General features: G+C 38.8%; 1 pseudogene; it reads left to right on the top strand.

The window, feature by feature from the left end:
- LOC147892784 (berberine bridge enzyme-like D-2) overlaps nucleotides 1–13,546 on the top strand; it is a 43,795-nt pseudogene extending 30,249 nt beyond the window's left edge.
- Nucleotides 13,547–22,570: the final 9,024 nt, after the last annotated feature.

Raw genomic sequence — 22,570 nt, forward strand, 5'->3', positions numbered from 1 at the left:
AAAGTCATGTAATGAAGATAAGAAGACAAGGACCCTTAATTTTGTGGGTGAAACATCCAAACCAGTTTTCCTTGTAGACCCTTTGCCACCTATTGGATCTCCTCTAGATTGGGATGAAGAAGAGAAACCAATCCCATTATTGCCTTGTAATAATAGGCCATTGTTTGTTCAAGAGATAGATTTGTGTATTAAGAATCGGGTATTTGAGGGCAAGGTATTGAATAAGTATAGAACTTATATGTTGCAAAATGTCACTTACCCAAAAGCTCTCAAAGTCGACCTAGTAGATAGAAAGGTCATTGGATGCATAACTTTGCATATAGATCAGGTATACTTTGTTTACTTTATCAAGACTTTGAATGTCGGAGATTGTGTCCGTGTTGTCAACTTTTCTGACTGTGTGAAGAATGTAAGAAATGATGGAGGAACCTCATATTATACCTTGACTTTTGATCCCTCTACTCGCCTTCAAAGAATTTCAAATTTTGTGATAGAGGCATACTTTCTTCTTGAGCATTCCATCTCTAAACATAAAGAAACATGCAAGGACTTGATAAATAAAGGTGAGAGCAATCAATTTCCATTAGCTACCTTGGGCTATCACCATTATCAAGTTGGGGACCTCTTTCAAGCAAAGAGATGAGCTCATTATAGCCGATGGTGCATTGGCTGATGATCTTATTACTATAAGTGTACTCTCCTTATGTTCATTTTTGAATTGTTTACATTCACACTTCTTCTGAAATAACCTATCACTTATTCCTTTTATAGCTTATTTTTTGGAGTAATAGAAGGTCAGACTATTTGAAGGTCGCAGATCGTTTTAAAACATTTGGAGAATGCCAGTTTGTGTTAATAAATGTTGGGTTTAAGAGGAATACATAGCCTATTGCACTCAATATGTTGGATGTTACAATTATGGCTCCAATTAAAGATCCTTCTCTTGCTACGAAACTATCAAGGGTTTTTCTTACCCATATACAAAAAATTGGTTATGGAAACCAGGTCTGTTTAATGTAGTTAAATACTGTTCAATCTTTGCCTTTTAATTTTTGTCAAGTAGATAGTTGAGAATAAAAGAGCAATGTGTACTATGCTATTACAACAAAATTTTGCACACAGCAAGTATAATAGCATAACAATATGTTTGTGACAGCTGTTCTGAAATTTTCTCAATTATCTGTAGGTAATAGGAGCTTTAATAGTTCATGGTGTAAATTCCACTCTTTATGAATCTATTTGTGGTGCTTGTAAAGAAGGAAAGATTTCCCGCCAATTGGACAAGGTGTTTTGCATGTCATTAACTACCCTTTTGAAGATTCCCAAAATTAAAGGAGTGATTACTACCATTGAAGGAGAAGAAATAGAAGTTACCTTGAAAGATGATATAGTGGATAAAGTCCTTCAGCTTCCTTCTCCATTCATCCAACTACTTGAAAAAAACACTCAGTATTTAATGTCACAACTTTTTGCTAAGAAGGTGGAAGGACGCTTCCTAACCAACATGTTCGGGATGGTGACTGGTTTTATTCCTTCCAAAAATGATCTTGAGTAAAGGCTTTTCATTCCTCAAGCATCTTATAATTTTATCTTGGCCTATATCATCATATTATAAATGCCTTTGGATCTCACTATTTCAGCTAATCTTCACTGTGCTTAAAGTAGATTGGAGCATTCAATAAAATTGTTCAATACTCACCATAGTCTAAATATTTGTATGGTCTGTAAAGTGTGTTAATTATATAGCATATCAAATGATTAATTCTCATTTAGAAAGTTACAAAAATCTCATAGATTGAAGATCCAAATTTATTAGTCGTCTTGCTTACATTTCAGATTACCAAAGAATGCATATAATTACATTATTTAACTGAGTTGTAAATATAGATTTGAATCTGATTATGGCTATTCCTACATCATGTGATGATTTTGAATTGAATTACCCTTTCTTTGAAGTTCATCCTAAAAACAAGTGCATTTTCAAGTGATTAAGTCATTCTCTAAATTATCATGTAACAAATGATATAATTAGAGATGTTGTCATTAAAAGAATGACAACAAAGATCCTAGCTGAAATAAACAAACTAGTAGGTTGCCAAAAGACAAGAAATGAAAGTACATTGTTTGAAAAATGGTACCCAAGCACTAAAAGCTTGCAAGATTACTTGAAATTACTTATGGATGAATCAATGTATCTATCTCCTTTGGATAGCATGCTTTACAAATCTATTGTAGAAAATTTCAACTTTCAAATTGAGATTTATCATAACAACAACAACAAGACAAGTTATCAAAAGTACATGAATAATTCTAATGCTAATCTAAATGTACTTCAACTTGTTATTCACTATCCACAAATGTTCGTATTTCCAGCAAGGCATTTAACAAAAAGAAATTTTGGACAACTAATTTGGTGTCTTCATTAACCAATACAATCGTGAAGGTTCCAAAGCGTGGTTTAAGGGAGATAGGCAAATCTTTCCAAAATATGTACCCAACAACTAAGATGTCTTTGCATACAATTATAGCTAAAGTGAGAGACTTGAGAAGAAATGTTGATCAACCAAGTGTGGGATATCAAAACAAAGAAGCACAAAAAATTAAACTTGTGTCAAATTCTACAGTAAATGAACAAACAAATGGGCAAAAATAAAAAAGAATCTCTTCTAAAAGAAAAAGAAACATAATTGTTGATGAAAATATAAACTTGGATGAATATAGTGCTCTGTTTGGTAACCCTTCAAAATTCATTCTTAAGTATCTAAACTCAATAAAGGATACTCCTTCTTTCCAATGTTACTCTTGTGAACATATGCTTTTCAACAAAACAAACTATCTTTATGAAAAAGGACATGCTCAATTGGATACAACACAATCGAGAAGAAAATGACATACAATTTCAAACAAAGTTTTATCGAATTTGTAAGGAGTGTCATAAAGCAATTTTAAGCAACAAACTTCCAATATATTTCACACCTAACCACATTAAAGTTAACAAAGAAATAGTAGAGGTGTTTATTTTGAGTGATGTTGAGGAAAGGCTTGTTTCCCTACGTATAGCATTCACGTAAATTAGGGAACTATCTTTTGATGGTCAATTAGGAGTAAAAGATAGTGTAGTAAATGTTATGGCTGCTAAATTATACGGCACAGCGGAACAAAAACTGAACAAAGAATAGAGAGTACACAGCAAATTGGAGATGAACAATATTTTCCTTCAATAGTGATGTAGTACAGGTGATGGCTCCGTCCACCCGTGTGCTCCCACAGTGGAGCTTAGATGGCAATCTAGACAGATACTAGGTGAAGAGCTACTAGTTGGAAGATCTCTGCTGGAAGATCTGATCTAGTACAATGGACTGGGGAGGTTGCCTCTTTATAGCTATGAGGGCGGCAGTTGGATTAACATAGTCGGTGGAGCTGACCAGTCAATAGAGTTGGTGGAGCCGACCAGTCAACCTAGTCGATGGAACCGACTAGTCGTCCATGGAATATTCAGGGAATATTTCCTATACCGTCGCCTCGAGGGCTCTCACCCTCGAACCCCCACTAGGGGGCCGCTGGCCCCCTTGGGACCCCCCAGCTGGGCCCCAAACCCCAGCGAGAGCAAGCGGCTCCCACACAATCACCTTTCTACCATCAACGGTCTCATTGATAGATCTCATCTGACATGCAAGTTAGGATCCATCCAGGTTCCCGGTCTCACACATGGCTTCTCCTCATATGGGGGCCTTATAGCTTGAGCACATTGGATCACTAGTGGTTACCAGGAGATTGGGGCATTGAGCATATCTAACAATGGCAAACACCACAAAAATACAAAAAATTTTGCCGCGTTTCATTGATGAGGAGGCAAACATGCTAATTGGAATAAAAAAGAAAATGGAATACAAGTCTTTATATATGATTGGACATGTATGCCCCAATATTTTAATGGGTGCAATGTACAAATTAATTGACACTTCCTTATATAAAACCAACAACGTTGTCTTATATAGAGAATGGTACAACCACATGAACATGTTAAAACAACAAAAGAGAATGAAAATGAAAGTGAATGCCAAGAAGGAGATAATCTAGAAGAAAATGACATAAAAACAGGTACATTAATTCACAATGTTATCTCCTTTGAGCAAGTAATAGATCACCAAGACACAATTCACTTTGTTGCACCATGTGAGAATCAAAAACCACTAGGACTATTCCATGATAAGCATAGTGAGGAACTCAACTTCCCAACACTATTCTTTGGATCTCCAAGGGAAATCGGTAACAAAAAATTGACATACATGGAGATTGTAAAATGGGAACTTACACAAGTCTTTAAAGTTTAGTGAAAACATCCCCAATCTCTTTTTTAAGTGAATCAAAGTACTTATCAAACAAGTGATGCAGTCCATTTGGGTTCGACTACGCAAAGGTACTTTTCAAAGAAAACATCTCACTGCAAGGGATGTTAGAGGAAACACTAACATTGAAAGAATTCTTAAATCTAAGATAGGATACCGAGATTTTAAAACATTAAGAACATCTCTAGATTACAAAGAGAAACTTCAAAAAGAGGCATTCGCAATGATGTGCCAATTGGGACCACCAACTTTTTTTATTACATTCTCTTACGTGGAACGCCTATTGGACCCCCTTGTGAGTTGCCTAAAATCAAGCTACAACACAAACATACAACTTCTCAATAATGAAACAGAGGCATCAAATTGCGATGTTTGATTAGAGAGAACCCAACAGTTTGTGCAAGGTATTACAATCACAAGCTTGATCAAATAATCAACACAATGAAAGAAGATAATGGAATAATAGGAAATATTAAAGATTATTTCTTTGTAATTGAGTTCCAAAGCAAGGGGATTCAACATGAGCATGGGTTAATTTGGGTTGAAGATGCTCTAATATTTAACAAAACTAATGAGGAAAGTGTTTGTACCTTCATTGACGAGTACATATGTTGTGATAAAGAGCTTCTCAACAACAACATGAGAGATATTCAAACACATAAACAAACATCCACATGCTCTAAAAAAAACAACTCAAAATGCAGTTTCAACTACCCAAAACCACCCTTGCATAAAACTATGTTACTTTTACCATTGGAAATCCATAATACTACAATACACAAAGAAAATTATCAAAAGGTGCAAGGTAGTTTAAACAACATTTTCTCAAGAATCACAACATCAACTGAGGAATGGATACAAGAACAAGGGTTGGATATAGACACATCCATATTATCAATTAGATCTCAATTGAAAAAGCCAACATTTTTCTTAAAAAGACATCCAAAAGACATCTTTACAAATGCTTTTAACAAAAAGATACCATATTTGTGGCATTCAAACATCAACATACAATATACAATGGATCCTTATGATGCTGCATCGTATTGCACATCTTACATCACAAAAATGGACAATACAATAACAAAGAACTTGCAAGATACAATGAAGGAATGTTTGCAAGAAGGTACAAATACACAAAAAATTAGGAAATGCTTTCTTACATGCTCAACAAATGAGCGCACAACTAGCTTCTTTCATATCCTTGTCCTTACCATTATACAAATCTTCACATGAATTCCAATTTATTAATACAAATGAGCCCAACAATAGAGCTTTAATATTGAAAAGAAAGCATCAACTTGAAAAGCTGGATGATAACTCTAAAAGCATAGCTTGTTTGTCCATCATAGAAAAATACACCAAACGTGAGTGTATGGGAAATACTTGCCTAGGATCCTTTGCTTCAGGATACAACCACTCTACAACTGGTTCTAAAATGAGGAGAAACCCTAAAATCATAAGTTATGTCAAAAACAAAGTAAAAGATCCAATTAACTATTATAGAGAGCATGTACTACTTTATTCCTTTTAAGATAGATGAGCTAAACCCACTCAAAACATTTGGTTTATGGCAAGATGCATATAAAGTAAATGAAGACATTATACAAAAAATTGCAACATCTTTAACTCTAACTACAACAATATACTAGAAGAGGGACTTACTATGGAGGATCTAAGACAAGTTCAAAACTTAGATATAACACCAAGCAATGAGGTAGTCAACGAAATATACAACAATTATGATATTAACTTAGATATGCCACCACTGAGGAAAAAACAATGCGTGGATAATTTCATAATACCCACAAAACAAATCATTCTTCTACCAAATGAGGAATACCACATATTTATTAGAAGTCTTAACAAAGAGCAACGTGAAATATTTGATGACATCCTTTTACGAAAAAGAATAAAACCTCATGAAAAAATACATTTGTTTGGTACTGGCAAAACATATCTTCTACTTTTGATCGTTCAAGGATTGCTTAGGCACTACAATCAAAATCATTATATCAAATGACATCAATTTACCCAAGGCACTTTTACTTGCATACACTGGCAAGGTGGCGCAACACGTCAATGGTATAACAATACACTCCGCATTACACCTTCCAGTCCATAGCAAAGATCTAACATCTCTCTCTAGGAAAAAACTAGACATATTATCAAACCTTTACAAGCAAGTTCAACTCCTTGTATTTGATGAAATTTCTCTCATGGGAAGATGTACATTGAATTTTGTAGATCTAGGAATGAGAGCCTTAAAGCACAATTACGAGGACTATTTTGGGGATGTAGACATCATTACATGTCGAGATTTTTATCAAGCCAAACATGTGAAAGATGCTTGGGTTTTCAAGGACAATAAGGATACCCTTGAAGGCTTTATACTGGACAACCACAATAAAATGCTATGAATTGAAAAAAACAATGAGGCAAAACAACAACAACTTCATCAATACTTTGACATTTCATAATTGCACACACAATCAGAATCAAATAGACTATATAAATGAAAAATGTTTTTGACAAGCACCATAAGACCACACATTCCCACACTTATTCTACACAAACCTACAAATGACTGCACACAATGATTCAATACTCCACATAGCACAAGGAACATTATACAACCTAACATCAATCGATCATTTTAGTGAGTCAGCATGCAAAAGCAAAAAAATTCTTGAGGATCCTAGGGCAACTAACGGCCTCAGAATAAAAAAGGAATGCTTGTAGAGTTATGTTCAGGAAACCTAGCTCAACACGATGGCCTTGTTAATGGAGCAGATGGAGTCTTCCAAGGAATGACTACATTCAATAATAAAGACATAGTTTGGATTAAGTTGAATGTAACAAAATAGGCAAAAAAGCAAGAACCAAGAACAAAGAAGCTTACACAAAGGATATAGACCCCACTTGGACACCAATACATCGAATTGCAAAGGAAGTGCAATTAGGTCCATCAAAAATAAGTATTTTAACACGAGAGCAATTTTCAATTCAATCGACCACAGGTCACACTATACATAGATCGCAAGGTCTCACAATGGAACGTTTGGCATTCTCACCTCAAAAAGTAAGAGGCCACGGATTAGCTTACACGGCTATATCCAGAATCAAAAAAATTAAAAACCTTTACTTGCTAGAACCAATTAAACATGAAAATTTTCACGTGGACAAAGATGTTTAACAAGAAATGGAAAGACTTCATGCATCAAAGAGATGGCACACATTATTTAAAAGAAGAAATGTGATTTCAACATAAACATCCAATCCTTAAACACGAGATCACTCCAAAAATACAAACTTGACATACAAAACACAGAGCAACTTATGAAATCTGATATCGTATGCTTAGAAGAAACTAGAACTACACAATTTGCAAACCAACATTCAACACATTCAAAGCATTACACATATTGTCATCATGTGCATTATGCATACTATCAAACAAAACTATTCATTTGAAACACCAACTAATACAACAAAACGATGGAATAGAAATCATAGAAGCTATTATTAACAAATCAAAACAAGAATACTTAATTGTAGCAATTTACAGACCACCAAACTCAACAATAAACACATTTTTTAGCATGTTGGAAGATATACTTCACCGTTACAAATACAATACACTAGATAAAATAATAGTCAGTGACTTTAACATCGATATGAAGAGTACAACCTTTCACCGTTACAAATACAATACACTAGATAAAATAATAGTCAGTGACTTTAACATCAATATGAAGAGTACAACCTCACACTCCACAAAACTAAATAACATGATGCAACAATACAATTTCACAATGACTATACAAGACACAACAACAATATACGGAAGTACATTGGGACACATATGGACAAACATTCCGATTGTCTTTTGCTTATTGGAGAGACCACTCTATTACATATATTTCAACATAAAATAGCACTACATCCAAGAAGCAATGCTACTCATTATTTGAAAGCGTGTGTTCTAAAAAGACCTTCAACTAGCACTCATGGAATATTCTTCCATCCTAGCAACTATGAAACATCACCTCATGCATCATTTCTCCTCGATTCTAGGTTTGAGGGGGCCCCTAATTATTAGTAGGGGTCTCCTTGAGATTAGCCTACTCTTATGAGCATGTTTCCCCAGCTCCCATGCATAGCATAGGCCAAGGATGCCTGCTACAATTGGTTGGCCAATTAGGGTCTTTGCTATGGGATCTAACCCACCCCCCCTTTTTTCAAAAATATGGAATATAAGTACCCTTATGCGAGGGAAAAAGGCAAGCTTTGGTTTAATTGCCCATCAAATGACTTAGTTGAATAGCCAATGCATCCTTTAATTCCTCTTAAAGGAGCTATAACACAACCAAAAACTAGAGAGTTCTAGGATCAAGGGAACCCAACTAAAAACTAAGAAATCCTTCAACACACCACTTGGCAACTTTACAGTTGAAAAACACAAAGCCTCAAAGTGGAACACACCACATATTCATGGTATAATCTTGTAGACACTAGGGATCTTGATTTTTTGGACATTGGTAAAAATTCCTACGAGCATTTCAAAAAGAATTTGGATGGTATTTTTTATGCTAGCAAAACTTCTAGAGAGCATTTCAATGGAAATATCAATGTTGGTTTTTCTTCAAAAATATCTTTGGGCCAAATCGGGGCTTCCTTTGCCTTGATCTATCTATATTTGGATTACATTGCTAGAACCCAATTTTGTGTCTGTGCTGCATTGTTTGTAAAACATATTTTATGAGTAGAAAATTGGTCATACCTATACAAAGATATCCCCAGAGCTATTTCCTAGCCCTAGCTATTTCCTAGCTCTCTGCTCATCATCCTCACATCGTCATCCAAGTCCTCATTGTCTCCATAGTTACCACCATCCTCTTCATCATCATCATCCCCTCCTTGTGTCCCTCCACTTGCCCCCCCAATCGGCTATGTCTCATTCAATGCTTTATCCACATCTCTGGGCTATTTAAGAAGCACACATATTAGAGGTTATTACATCATGGACCAATTTGATTGAAGCATTTAATGAAAACAAAAATGTCTATTTTGAAGAGCTTACATCAACAAAGGGGGTGAATTCCCCCCATCTTCTCAATCCTCATGAATTTCCTTACCATATTGGTGTGCATACATGTATTCTCATCTGAATATGACCTTACCATTTTAATAGACTAAAATTTACAAGAATACATGTTAGATCAAATGATTTAGATGCTACCATAGATATACTAATAGAAATCAAAGCTTCCAGGAAGGTATCCCTTCCTCTCAAGCCTAAGTGGGATTGGCCCACTTTAGCCTTCCTAGATATAACTCTCCCCCATTGTTGGTCAAACTTTTTGGGCTCGTCGTTCACATCCATTTTGTCTTTCCTCAAGTCATTATGAGCCCAAGCTGGCTTGCCTACACCCTAATTGCACCATGTAGATAAGGTTCATGGGACAAATCCTTAATCCTAGCCCAAATGGGTCTATGTATATATTCCCAGTTCCTTTGGAGCACAATTAGTGTACGATTAGTCTATATTTTGTACACTCCTGTCTATCCCATTATCATCTTTGTTTTATCATAGTATCAGAGCCTATGGTTCTCATAAGCCCTTGCATCCTATCAAGGCAATAAGCCCTCCTTTGATGCATTCTCCATATTCTCCATCTTAGTCTTCATGAGACTGTGAGAGAGTTTTAGTGAGAGAGAACACAAGCTCTTGCTCTATCAAGGAAACAAGCCCTCCTTTGGGAGGCATTTTCATCTCTATTATAGTGCTTCATCGTATAAAGCTCTTTCATCTCTCCAATTCGCTCCAAAAATCTCATCATTCCAAGCTATGGAGAGTGATACATGTCCATTTTAGTATTGAAGTTGATTCCTTGAGAGATTTATAGATTTTGAGAGTGTTTTAAGTAGTGTAATGTGTCAAAAAGTGGATCAGCCTAGTGTAATGTGAAAAAAGAGTGCATACTCTATGGGGGCTCAAAGTGCACAAGAAATTACATGAGAGAGATAGAGAGAGAAAGAGAGAGAGAGAGAGAGAGAGAAAGAGAGAGAAGATGCACACAATCAATCTATTCCAATGTACCTCAACCATACAATGAAAGGTTGTATATGTAGATAGCCTCGAGCACACCTTTACACATCATATTGCCATGTGGCATTCATCCTTCTCTCTCCACCTCATATCTTATCTTCTAAACTCTTCTCACCTCTTTTACACAATCATAGGTTTCTCCTTAATACCATTCTATTGCATGTTCTACCTTCTCTAGCATTGCATATTTCAACATAAGGTTCCCTATAAGGTTTTTTGAGAGCCTCCAATCTCCTCAAAATAGTTTTGGTCCAACCTCTTCTTGTTCAACATTGGTCAATCAATTCTTTGGCTCTTGTGCTTCCACATGACTCCTAAGTTGCACGCTCTCTACACATCCAATCTTGGTGGACTCAAGGAAAGATCCAACAACACATGGCTGGCAAGTCACATGACATACAATCCTCAAATGCCATCAATCAGAGAATTTGAATCATGTAGACAACTTCAAGCAACAAAACTACAACATCTATGATGGCTACTACCAAGAAGTGACTCAACACAATAGCACAATAACACTATAGCAGTGCATCAACATAAGCAGCACTATCTATAACTTGCAAGTAGTGACATGCCTTTGGTAACTTCTTCGGCTTTGGCAATATTATTGTAAGCAAATGAGCGGCAACAACAACACATATCACCAACAACCTCTTTAGCAATGGGATTCTAGTTGATAGACCAACAACTTCCCACAATCATAGTGCCACAATACCAATGCTAGAGCAACATACAAGCGGAAGCCCTTCAACTGATTGTAACAGTGCAGCACTGCAATAGAGCCACTGTCAATGTTTGCCAAACAACCAACACACGACATTTATACTAGAATCCAAGCAAAATAACCAACTAGCAAGCAAGATGGAGATAAGAAGATGGCAAGCCAAGCACAAGAGGTGGGCAGTAGTGCCAAAGTGGCAAATAACAAGATGCATAAGCAAAAACAAGCCAACACAATGGGATGACTCCTACAACACACTACACAAATGAATGCTTTAGCATAAAACAAAAGGCTATAGCAAAGAAGATAGCAATACAATGCACTATTTCAACAATGCAATCAAGCTCCCTCGATGAAATCATAGCATCTCCATCGATGGAATCTCCTTCCACTAAGTTACTCTCTCTCACTGACATGTGGCTAATTAAAAGTGACTAGATCATTCATTTGAAGACAAGCTATGGCTAGGTTAGTAAGGTTTGGTCAGTAGTTGGCCACTTGGTAGACCTTATCTATAGTCCTACATCACTAGGCCACCACATTAGCAAAACATGTATCAACTTCCACATCACCTATCCATGTGGTAGTGCCATGTCATAGTGCCACATTAGCATCTTTGCTTCACAAGCACACTATGCTTCTAGCACATGCACACACTATCCACATCATCAATGCATCCACATCATCTTTTTTGGGCCCTCTTGTGATCAAAGATTGGCTATCCTTCAGGGAGCCATACCTTTTGATCTAGGAGGAATGTGAGGGATCTCCAAAAAGAAAAACCGCTCAACTGCTCAAGCTCTACATTCTTATGACCTCATATTTCATATTTGGGATTTCCATACATTAGTATTTGCTGAAACCTCTTCATTAAAACCCCTCCTAGTCATATGTAGCCGCTCCAAACCTAGCACATAAAATGAATTAAGATAAAATCTAGTTTACTACTTTTCAGCTCAATCAATGTGTAGACTAGTTATACGACTAGATACCTTATAGGATACAATGCCAAACAAGCTAATTGAAACCATGCTCTAAAATTAGCTCCCAAATGGAATTAGCCTCTCCAAAACCTATCATCGGTATTCATCTCATACATATCCATACCTATTTCATCCATTGACAGAGGGTAGGGTCACTCTTGTTGAGCCATTTTGCATTTTGGGTTACTGATTAAGGACAATTGCACATATTCGACTTGCATGCCACCTTGTAAAGTCACTAGTTGACTATTTTGCATTGGTTCTTGCACTATCTCCTTAAGTCTTTTAAAGGCTCTCGCTATCACTGGCAATTAGTTGCTATTCATATATAGGTTTTGATTCTTGGTTCATACAACTTGCTATGGTGAATCACATAATGATTTCATATTTCTTGATCAAAGTAGCAAGCTTGATAATAAAAACTATGGCAATTGGAAGTTTAACATGTTGAAATTATTCAATTGAGAACTTGTGGGGTATTGTCACACTCACGGATGATGAAAAGACATTTGAGCCTACCTTGACAACTTCTCTTACCACAAATCAACAACTAGACCTCATAAAGTAGCAAAAAGATTGGGATACAAAGGCCCAACTTGCCTTAAATAACATCAATTTCAATGTGAAGGATATGATGACCCCTCTTCTTCATGGTCAGCAGACCTCAGCTATAACTACATGGAAGACTTTAAAAGGATGGTACAATGCCAACAACATTCTCTTCTTGGAGAATTAGTTGAACAACAACCCAATGCTTTCAAATGAATCACGTCCTGACTTCTTGCTCAGATTAAAGAACCTTGGAGGTCAACTCACATCATTTAGACAAGAGGTCAAAGAAGCGATACTAGTCTAGATTGCACAATCAATGGCTTAGGACCATACTATGGGCAGTTTGTGACTGCATTAGTTACTCGAGATACATCTCCATCATTTTAACTCATGTTAGACATGCTAGGGATGATGGCGAGAATACCTGCAGATAGCATCGCTTTCCCACACAGAGCTGGGAACTTGTTCGTCATACAATATCATGCAGATTGGACAAACGATACGGGATCGCCAGAACAGTTCCTCCTCCCTTGGACGAAAAGATTATACAACTACATGGCTACATATGTATCGCAATGATCCAAGGCAAGTGTATGCTGGCTACTTGGATCTTGACCTGGGCACCAATTCTAGCTTTGCACAGGCGCAGACTACTTGGGGCCAAAGCTATTTTTCTCAGAACTTCTATCGTTTGGCAGAAATTAAGAGCCGTGTGGATCCGAACAATGTGTTTCGCCACCCTCAAAGCATCCCACTGCTGGAAAATTATAATCCTCAGGTGGAAGATTCTTTGCTACCGCCTCATAGCAACTTGGTAATTTCAGTCTGAGGTTTGGCTATGAATATATCTTCTGTTGCTCCGATCCCTCTATTTTCTCGCACTCGACTCTCGGTCCTCTCAATGTATCAGTTGTCTTCTTCATATCAAGACTCGAATCGCTGATGTTATGTTAACGTGATTTCTAATATCTGAGCTCCTGGGTCTGTATAAGTTTGAATTTGTAGTTCAAGATGTAACATGGCAAAGTCTATCGTCTCGCTACATGGAAGTACGATCTAAACCATCGATGAAACATTTGCGCTTCGCATAGGCAGTTCTGTGGACTTGATTTAATGTTATAGTCTAAGCATGTCACGCATGCTTTCCTCAGGAACATCGTGGGGCATTCCACGGGATGCACATTAGTGTGACACGGACTATGCTCACGTGACATTTAAGAGAGGAGGAACTTTCCTAAATGTTCAGTCCCCTATGGGTGAAAATGCCTTTTTGGCCTGCCCCATGGGTCCCTAGGGAACAGGCTATAGTGAGGACATCAAATTTTTTTTGAAAGGGAAAATTCTGAGATTTGAGGAATTAAACATTTTGGCATTATGACTATTCAATTTCTTGGTTGAACGTGATTAGCACGTGAAGTTTTTTTGGTGGAGCAAAATATGTGCTATGGCGGTGCTTGTGATGGGCATTGTGTGCAGTGAGAATCCATTCGCATCTTCCTCTTTTAAAAATTTGCATTTTCATTATCAGGTTTTAGCTTCACGGGGTTCTCTAGCACATTCCATGGTTGTAGGACTGTTGCACCGATTGTCTTAGTGCCTTTGTGAGGCGCCCAAGTCAGTCCTCGTGGTTCTTAGCTTGCCTTGGTTCAACGTTCCAATCCCACAAAAAAAATTATATTCTCGACGTAGCTATCTATGATCGCAGTTCAAGGGGTCTACGTTCTTCTACGTACGTGCTCGGTGAAGATCAGTTGGATGGCTCGACAGTAGATGACAAAAGGACATCTTCAATTCGTTCTACTTTTTGCACTTGCTTCTCTCTCCTAATCGGACTCGCGGTAATCGTCCACATTTAATCTTATATTTAGATACTTGATTCTAACCATCGCCATGATGGTCTCTATTCGTCTTCATGGGTGCCTCACACTTATGTAGGCATGCTTCAGTCGACAGAAGTGCCTATGAGGACTTGGCACAGTGTTCCAAGAGTCATCCATCAGTCCCTACCATCAGAGCGTTTTAGGGCAAGCCTAGTGAATATTATTCATCTTGTTTTTTTCCTTTTGGATTTTCAACCATGGGCCTTAATGTTGGCCACTCACACGTGGCCCAAAACCTAAAAATCTAACCGAGTAGAGTGAGGTCCCACTCCCACTCCCTCCTAGCCACGTTAACTCTCTCTCCTCAAAAGGGCTAACAGGATGTGAGAGAGGCTTTAGTACCATCTTTTATATACCCCGGTATATACCATGTACATTGATACCCTTGCATGCTTATAGAATTTGTATACATGATCTTTATATCATCAGCATGCTACACATTAGGGGAGAATTGGGGTCTCAAAAGGGCCTCCAATTAGTGTTTCCTAATTTTAAGAGATTAGAGAGTAATTTGAGGTATACCAATGAGAGTGCTAGAAGGTGTGAGGGAATCTCTTGGCAAGCTTCTCTTTGACATTTTACTTGTACTTTTGGATCCCTTGGCATGGCAATGCAAATCTTCTTTGTGGTGCCAACATAGGAATCTTGATATGACCATTATCCACACATTCTATGCCATTTGAACAAAGCACAAGGGTCAACGTTTGCTTGGGTGTAGCCAATCACGGAACTATTTTTTGGTCCGTGACTCAATGCATCATCATTGTCACGCTGGCGTAATAATGAGACACAATCTTATCATTGTCAACAATGCATAGCTCGACACATGGCACTACATGCATTTACTCATGAGCACAGAGACTGTTGGTCTACCCTCCTTCACACAACGTAGTCTCTAGCCTGACTACATCACACACTTTTGCCTTGCCACCTGTCATCACGTAGCTTCTCCATCTATCACTGCGCAACACAATCTTTTGTTACACTGACCACCGTGCTGGTTTGAGAAATGATTTTGGCATGGGGTAACCACCACTACTATACACGGATCCTATTGTGACATTTACGTATCGATGTTTAGCGCCCGCTTAGAGTTAATCGTCGGTATGAAAAGCGGGTTTCGTAAATTGTCGCTATATAGCGACTGCTGCTAAAAGTCGCTATATAGCGACACTGATACAAAATATTATAGCGACGTTTTTACAGAGAGGTTTTTTTTTTTTAATAGGCCTTAAAAGTTAGTTTTTTCCAATGACAAATTTTTTTAAATTTTCATACATGTTTGAGCTCATAGAGAATAAAAAAATGAGAGCATGTGCATCAAGCCTTTGAAGCTCATATATTCATGTCCAAGTTTGAGATGAGAAAAATCAAATGAGCATTTACATCAACTGTTTCATCTTGAGCCAAGTCTAAGGTGCCAAGCAAGTCTATCTCCAACTCTATACCGAGTTGATCTCCTATATCATCATCGTACTCTAGCATCGTACGTTCACCTAAAAGTATTTGATCATCTTCTTCAATAAAGCTTAAGTGTGGTGATTGATCTTGATGATTGTTGTCTTCTTCGTCAATATCGTGATCTCCATCCTCCTCCCGTGCGATGTCATTATGCGCATCTTCCTCTTGGATCATATGGTGATCTACATCTTCTTCACTAGATTCATCAATTGGATCTGGCATTGGTAGTAGCATCTCCATATCCACATCTCGATCTTCAAAAATTTGCTTACTTCGTGGTGCAACTTGGATCACGTACCACCATCTTGGATCAGAACGATCCGGATGAAAAACCACCTATATTGAAGATGGGTGCCAAAAGTCATCAATTATATATATATCAATGGACTTTAAAAACGAAAGCTTCGACTAATTAAATCATTAGTATGCACCTGCTCACAATGCTCAGGAAGAACAAAAGTATCACTTTCATCGGTCCAATGTTTGGTGGAGTCTATTGCAAAGAGACCGTTGCTATCTTTTCTCACTGTCGCATGGGGACCGTTGTAAGTAGTTCTAAACCATTTTACATCAAGAATGAAAATAGTAAATCATCTGAAATCAATTTCATAGATGTCGCATATGGTTCCACAATAATCCAACTGTGAGGAGAGAAGATTGGTATCCGAAGCACTTGCTCGACTATCTTGTGTGAAGTTAGCCATGACTCCACAATCATACGTGACTCTCTTTGAATCGATGCGTTCCACGCGAAAATGTCATCCATATGACCATAATGCACTGTACTTTTTGTACTGTAAAAGAGCATCATTAAAACAATGAAGATGCACCTATTTTATAGCATATATTGCCACAAATAATTACTTAATTACGTCAAGAGATAAGAAACTTACATGCACCATACATCCAGATGATAACTCCTACTCGCGCTCGTTTATTGTCTCTCCATCATGTTCGGCTTTACGTAGAGCCAGTTGTAGCCAATCAAGTGACATGTGAGTAGGGAGAAGAGCCAGATCTCATGGATATGGTTGTGATCGCCTATACATTACTCTGAATCTCGTCCTTGCATTTATTCTTTCTGCTTTGGCCACTTCATATCTCTCAATCCACTTCTGCATCTCAGGGCTATTGAGGATACAAAACTTATTGAATTTCTCCATTTGCTCTTCGCTCATCTTTCTTTCAATCCCTTTTCCTTGGGGAACCTCGCCAATGATGTGATCATCATCCTTGTTGTGCCAAGCTTGCGGCATATCAGGATCCGTGGATGCAAGAAACTCTGTGATATATACTAATGACTCTTGCACAAGCCATCCCTCTGCCATGCTTGCTTCCGGTCTTGCTCTTTGTCTTACAAACTGAGAGTGCTCTCAACGGAAGCAAGAATGGAAGAAGGAGAGAGAGAGACAGAGAGCCACACAAGTTTTGGTGGGTGCAGAACCACCCTAATCTTCTTTTTCATTCATTTATATATGTGTTTGAGTATTGTACATAACCGGGGTAAAGGCACATTGACCTTTAACCCCCACAACCTCCCACTTAAAGGACAATGTGCCTTTAAGGGAGAACAACTAGTGAGCATACTATCCAATGCCCATCAATACACGACAATACTTAAACCGCTGACTAGGTAGACTCTTCGTTAGCATATCTACAGGGTTATCATCTGTATGAACCTTGACAAGATCTATGCGCTTGTCCTCAAGTACCTCCCTGATGAAATGGTACCTGACCTCAATGTGTTTGGTCTTTGCATGAAAGACCGGATTCCGTGCTAGTTGAATAGCACTCATGGAATCACTATGCAATGTCGGTACACCTGTATGAATCCCCAAATCTCCCACTAGCCGATCAAGCCATATAGCCTCCTTGCAACCCTCTGTGGCTGCAACATACTCAGCCTCTGTGGTAGACAAAGCCACGCACTTCTGTGCACGAGACATCCACGACACTGCACCACCTGCAAAGGTGAACACATAACCAGAAGTGGATCTCCTACTATCCACATGCCCTGCATAGTCGGAATCTGTGTACCCAAGTACATGCATGTCTCCTTTACCAAAGCAAATGCACATCTCCTTGGTACCCTTCATGTACCTCATGATGCACTTAACTGCCTCCCAATGCCTCTTTCCTGGATTAGCCATATACCGGCTAACAACTCCCATTGCAAATGCAATGTCTGGTCTAGTAGCTATCATAGCATACATAAGACTCCCAACTGCTAATGCATAAGGAACCTTGGCCATCATGGCCTTTTCCTCATCTGATTTGGGACTATCTGTATGACTCAGTTTCACATATGGAGGCAATGGAGTACTCACTGCCTTCCCCCCCTCCATATTGAAACGTTGCAATACTTTTGTAACATACTCTTTTTGTGAAAGCCAAAGGAGTTTCCTACTCCGATCACGCGTGATGCGCATACCAAGAATATGACCTGCAAATCCCAAATCCTTCATATCAAAGGCCTCATGCAACTTGGCCTTAAATGCATCTAGCTCATAAGTATTCTTGCTAGCCAATAGCATATCATCCACATATAGTGCCAGGATTATCAGGCTACTATCCTTAGCCCTTTTAGTGTAGAGGCAGTGATCAATTTCACTCCTTCTAAAACCCTGGGACCGAATGAAAGCATCAAACTTATGATACCATTCTCTAGGTGCTTGCTTAAGACCATAGAGACTCTTCTTCAGTTTGCAAACTAAATGCTCTTTGCCCTTTTCTTCAAAGCCTTCCGGCTGCACCATGTAAATTTCCTCATGCAAATCCCCATGCAGGAAAGCTGTCTTGACATCCATTTGCATAAGCTCCATATCCTCTGATGCCACTAGTCCAAGCATGCATCTAAGTGTGGTCATCTTCACAACTGGAGAGAATATCTCATCAAAGTCCACACCCTTCTCTTGCTTGAACCCTTTAGCAACCAAACGGGCCTTATACCTGGGCACATCATCACCTGTGACCTTCATTTTGTAGACCCATTTACATGGCAATGCTTTCTTTCCATGTGGCAAAGAAACCAAGTCCCAAGTCTTATTCTTCATAAGTGAACTCATCTCTGATTGCATAGCATACTCCCACTTGCGTTGATCCTCACGCATCATAGCCTCTCTGTAGCAAGAAGGCTCCCCGCAATCAGTAAGCATCACATAATCTACCCCTGGAACAAACCTATCAGGCAGTCTAGACACTCTAGATGATCTTCTCAAGGGCATTTCAACTTGCTGTCCAATTTGCATATCAGCCACATTTGGGTCATCATTTCCACCAATAGATGATCCATCATCTACCCTTGATTGTATACCTGTAGTAGTACTTGGTGGCACCATTTCTTGCACATTTGGTGCATGGACAGCTTGCTGTCTATCAACATATGTAGGTGGATTCACATCCTGGAAAGTGATTCTCCTCATTTCCACATCCCTCATGGGTGCCTTATGGATCTTCTTTTCATTGAAGACCACATCATGGCTGCGTATGATCTTCTTTGCTTCTGGATCCCAGAGACGATAGCCCATCTCTCCACTTTCACCATAACCCAGAAAGATGCATTTCCTAGACTTAGGATCTAGCTTCTTTCGAAGCTCTTTTGGCACATGTGCATATGCCTCACACCCAAATATACGCAAATGAGAGTAAGAGGGCTTCTTTCCACTCCATGCCTCTTCAGGAATACCACCATCCAAACTCTTACTAGGTGATCTATTGATCACATGCACTGCAGTCTTCATTGCCTCAGCCCAAAAACCACCAGAAAGACTTGCATTGGAAAGCATGCATTGCAACCTTTCTTGAATGGTACGGTTCATCTTTTCTGCAACTGGATTTTGCTCTGGAGTACGAGGGGATGTGAGCTCCCTCTTCATCCCACGTGTATCACAAAAATACTGAAAGTCATGAGAGAGATACTTTCCACCATTGTCAGTCCGTAGGCATTTAAGCGTTCTACCTGACTGATTCTCAACCAAGGCCAGCCATTTCTGAAATACCTGGAACACATCACTATTCCGAGCTATAGCATAAGCCCACACTTTCCTAGTTGCATCATCAATGAATGTCACATAGTATTCAGCCCCGCCTAATGATCGTGTAGGCATGGGACCACATACGTCTGAATGCACCAAATCAAGCATTTCAAACTCTTTCTTTCCCCTTCTTTTATGGGCTGATTTAGTTTGCTTCCCATAGAGACAATGCTCACAAAATTCAAAATCAGAGAAACTCAAATGCGGTACATAACCCAAACGGCATAAGAGTTTCATTCCATTCTGGCTCATGTGCCCCAACCTGCAATGCCACAAAGAAGTGCTTGGCTGCTCGGTTATTGCAACAACATGATCAAATACCCCTGATACATGTAAGGGATACAAAGTCCCACACTTGGCACCCCTGGCCAAAAGCATAGAGCCCTTTTGAATTTTCCAACTCTGAAAGCCAAAAGTGGTGTGAAAACCAGCATCATCTAGCTGACCCACTGAAATAAGACTCTTGGTCAGCTTAGGCACATGTCTCACATGTTTCAAAACAAATGCAGACCCATTTGCAAAAGAAAACTTTATGTCACCTGCTCCCACTATGTCACATGCATAGTCATTTCCAAGATGCACACAACCTATCTTTCCACTATCATAAGTGGAGAACCATTCCCTATGGGGAGTAACATGGAATGAAGCACCAGAATCTAAAATCCAATCCTGGGAATATGCATCATCTGAAGTGGTAAGCAACTCTGCAGATAAAGTAGACATGAAGAGAACATCATTGTCACTATCATGTGTGACTGCATTGATCTCCTCGATCTTCACTTTTCCTTTGTCCTCCCTTGGACTCTCTTCCTTTTGATTTGCACCCCAATTTGCATTCTTTTTCTTATCCTTTTGCTCTCTTTTCAGCTTGTAGCAATCCTTTTTCATATGGCCCTTCTTGCCACAATGGTAACACTCAATGTTTCGTGCCCTGGATTTGCTACGAGACTTCCCTCTTTCTTGGGACTTCCCCCTGAACTGTGATCTACCCCTTTGCACATTTAAGGCTGCATCCTGCTTGTTGCCATCCATAGACTTCCGTCTAATCTCCTCGGCCAACAAGCTACCCACAACATCATCAAATTTCAGTACTCCACCAGGTGCAAAGTTACTGACAGCTGTACGGAAGGTATCCCATGAGGATGGCAATGAACATAAGAGAAATACTGCCTTAGTTTCCGCATCAAAATTCATTTTCTGAGCTTGAAGCTGGCTGAAAATAATATTGAATTCATTCAAGTGAGAAGCAATGGAGACCCCTTCCTTCATCTGCAGCTCAAACAACCTCTTCATGAGGTAAACTTTATTAGAGGCAGTTTCCTTCTCATAAGTGGCACACAGTTTCTTCCACAAATCTTCCGTAGTCTGCTCATTTACTACTGTGAAATAAACTGACTCTGCAAGATGAAGTCTAATAGTAGACTTTGCTAATGCATCCAACTCATTCCAATCATCCTCAGACATATCCGCAGGCTTAGCTTCAATCCCTGCCAAGGGTTTAATCTGCTTCTTTTGAATAAGCACATCCCTTATTTGTTCTTTCCACAAAGAAAAGTTTGTCCCATCAAACTTTTTAATGCTGAAAAACTCCTTTTCAGACATGGAAGAGGATGCCATGATGCAAATGAAACAAAATCCCAAATGCTAGTGCATACAAGAGAGAATCACACCAAATACCAGGTGCACCCAAATGTGTATGCCACAATAGAGTGAAATATCACCAAAACTCAAAGCTCAAAGCATCTGACTCATGTGCATATACTATGCATCCATATGAGCAAATCTGGCCCAAAAGAAAATGCCAATAAGTGCCAAATGACTCAAGCACAAACACCGTCCACTGGAATATGTATCAATTATATCTCATCCAAGAGAGCATAGCACTATCAGTGCATCACCAACAATGTGTCAAAGCTGTCCCTCAGCATAAAATAGCATCCATGTGCAAAGCGTCCATAAAAAATAGCATCCCACAAGGCAATTTGGGCCTATCAGCGCATCCAACAAGGACCGCAATGCATCCAAATGGCCTATAGATCATCCATTGCAACCCAATGCATACCACGAATGAGCGCACACTGCTCAAACTGCAACCAGAGTGATCTGCATAAGGTATGCTCAAGAAATCATAGTCCCACGGTAATGAGCGCTACTGAAAATAGAACCTGAGATGCCTCAAAACATGGGCGCCATTGCATAATCGGACTCAGCAAGAAAATATGCAAATATCTCTCTTCTGCCAGAACTCCAAAATCCCAACCGATGAGTGACAAACGGGAGTCAATACTTATCCACTGCCATGTGGCATAAATCTAAGGTTTCAAAACCTTAGAATGAAAAATGCATAACAGAGAGACGAAATCGAATACACAGAGATTTATAACTCTGAAAATCCTTCACCGAATCGCACAAGAACTGATAGGTAGGGGTTTTTAGGCGTCCGAAACGCAATGGGATAGACGGTTTTGGAAACCATGG

Source organism: Dipteris shenzhenensis, chromosome 16 (assembly GCF_047967505.1).
Source record: "Dipteris shenzhenensis isolate YYH24624 ecotype China chromosome 16, Dip_SZ_1.0, whole genome shotgun sequence".
In the NCBI taxonomy this organism is placed as follows: Eukaryota; Viridiplantae; Streptophyta; class Polypodiopsida; order Gleicheniales; family Dipteridaceae; genus Dipteris; species Dipteris shenzhenensis.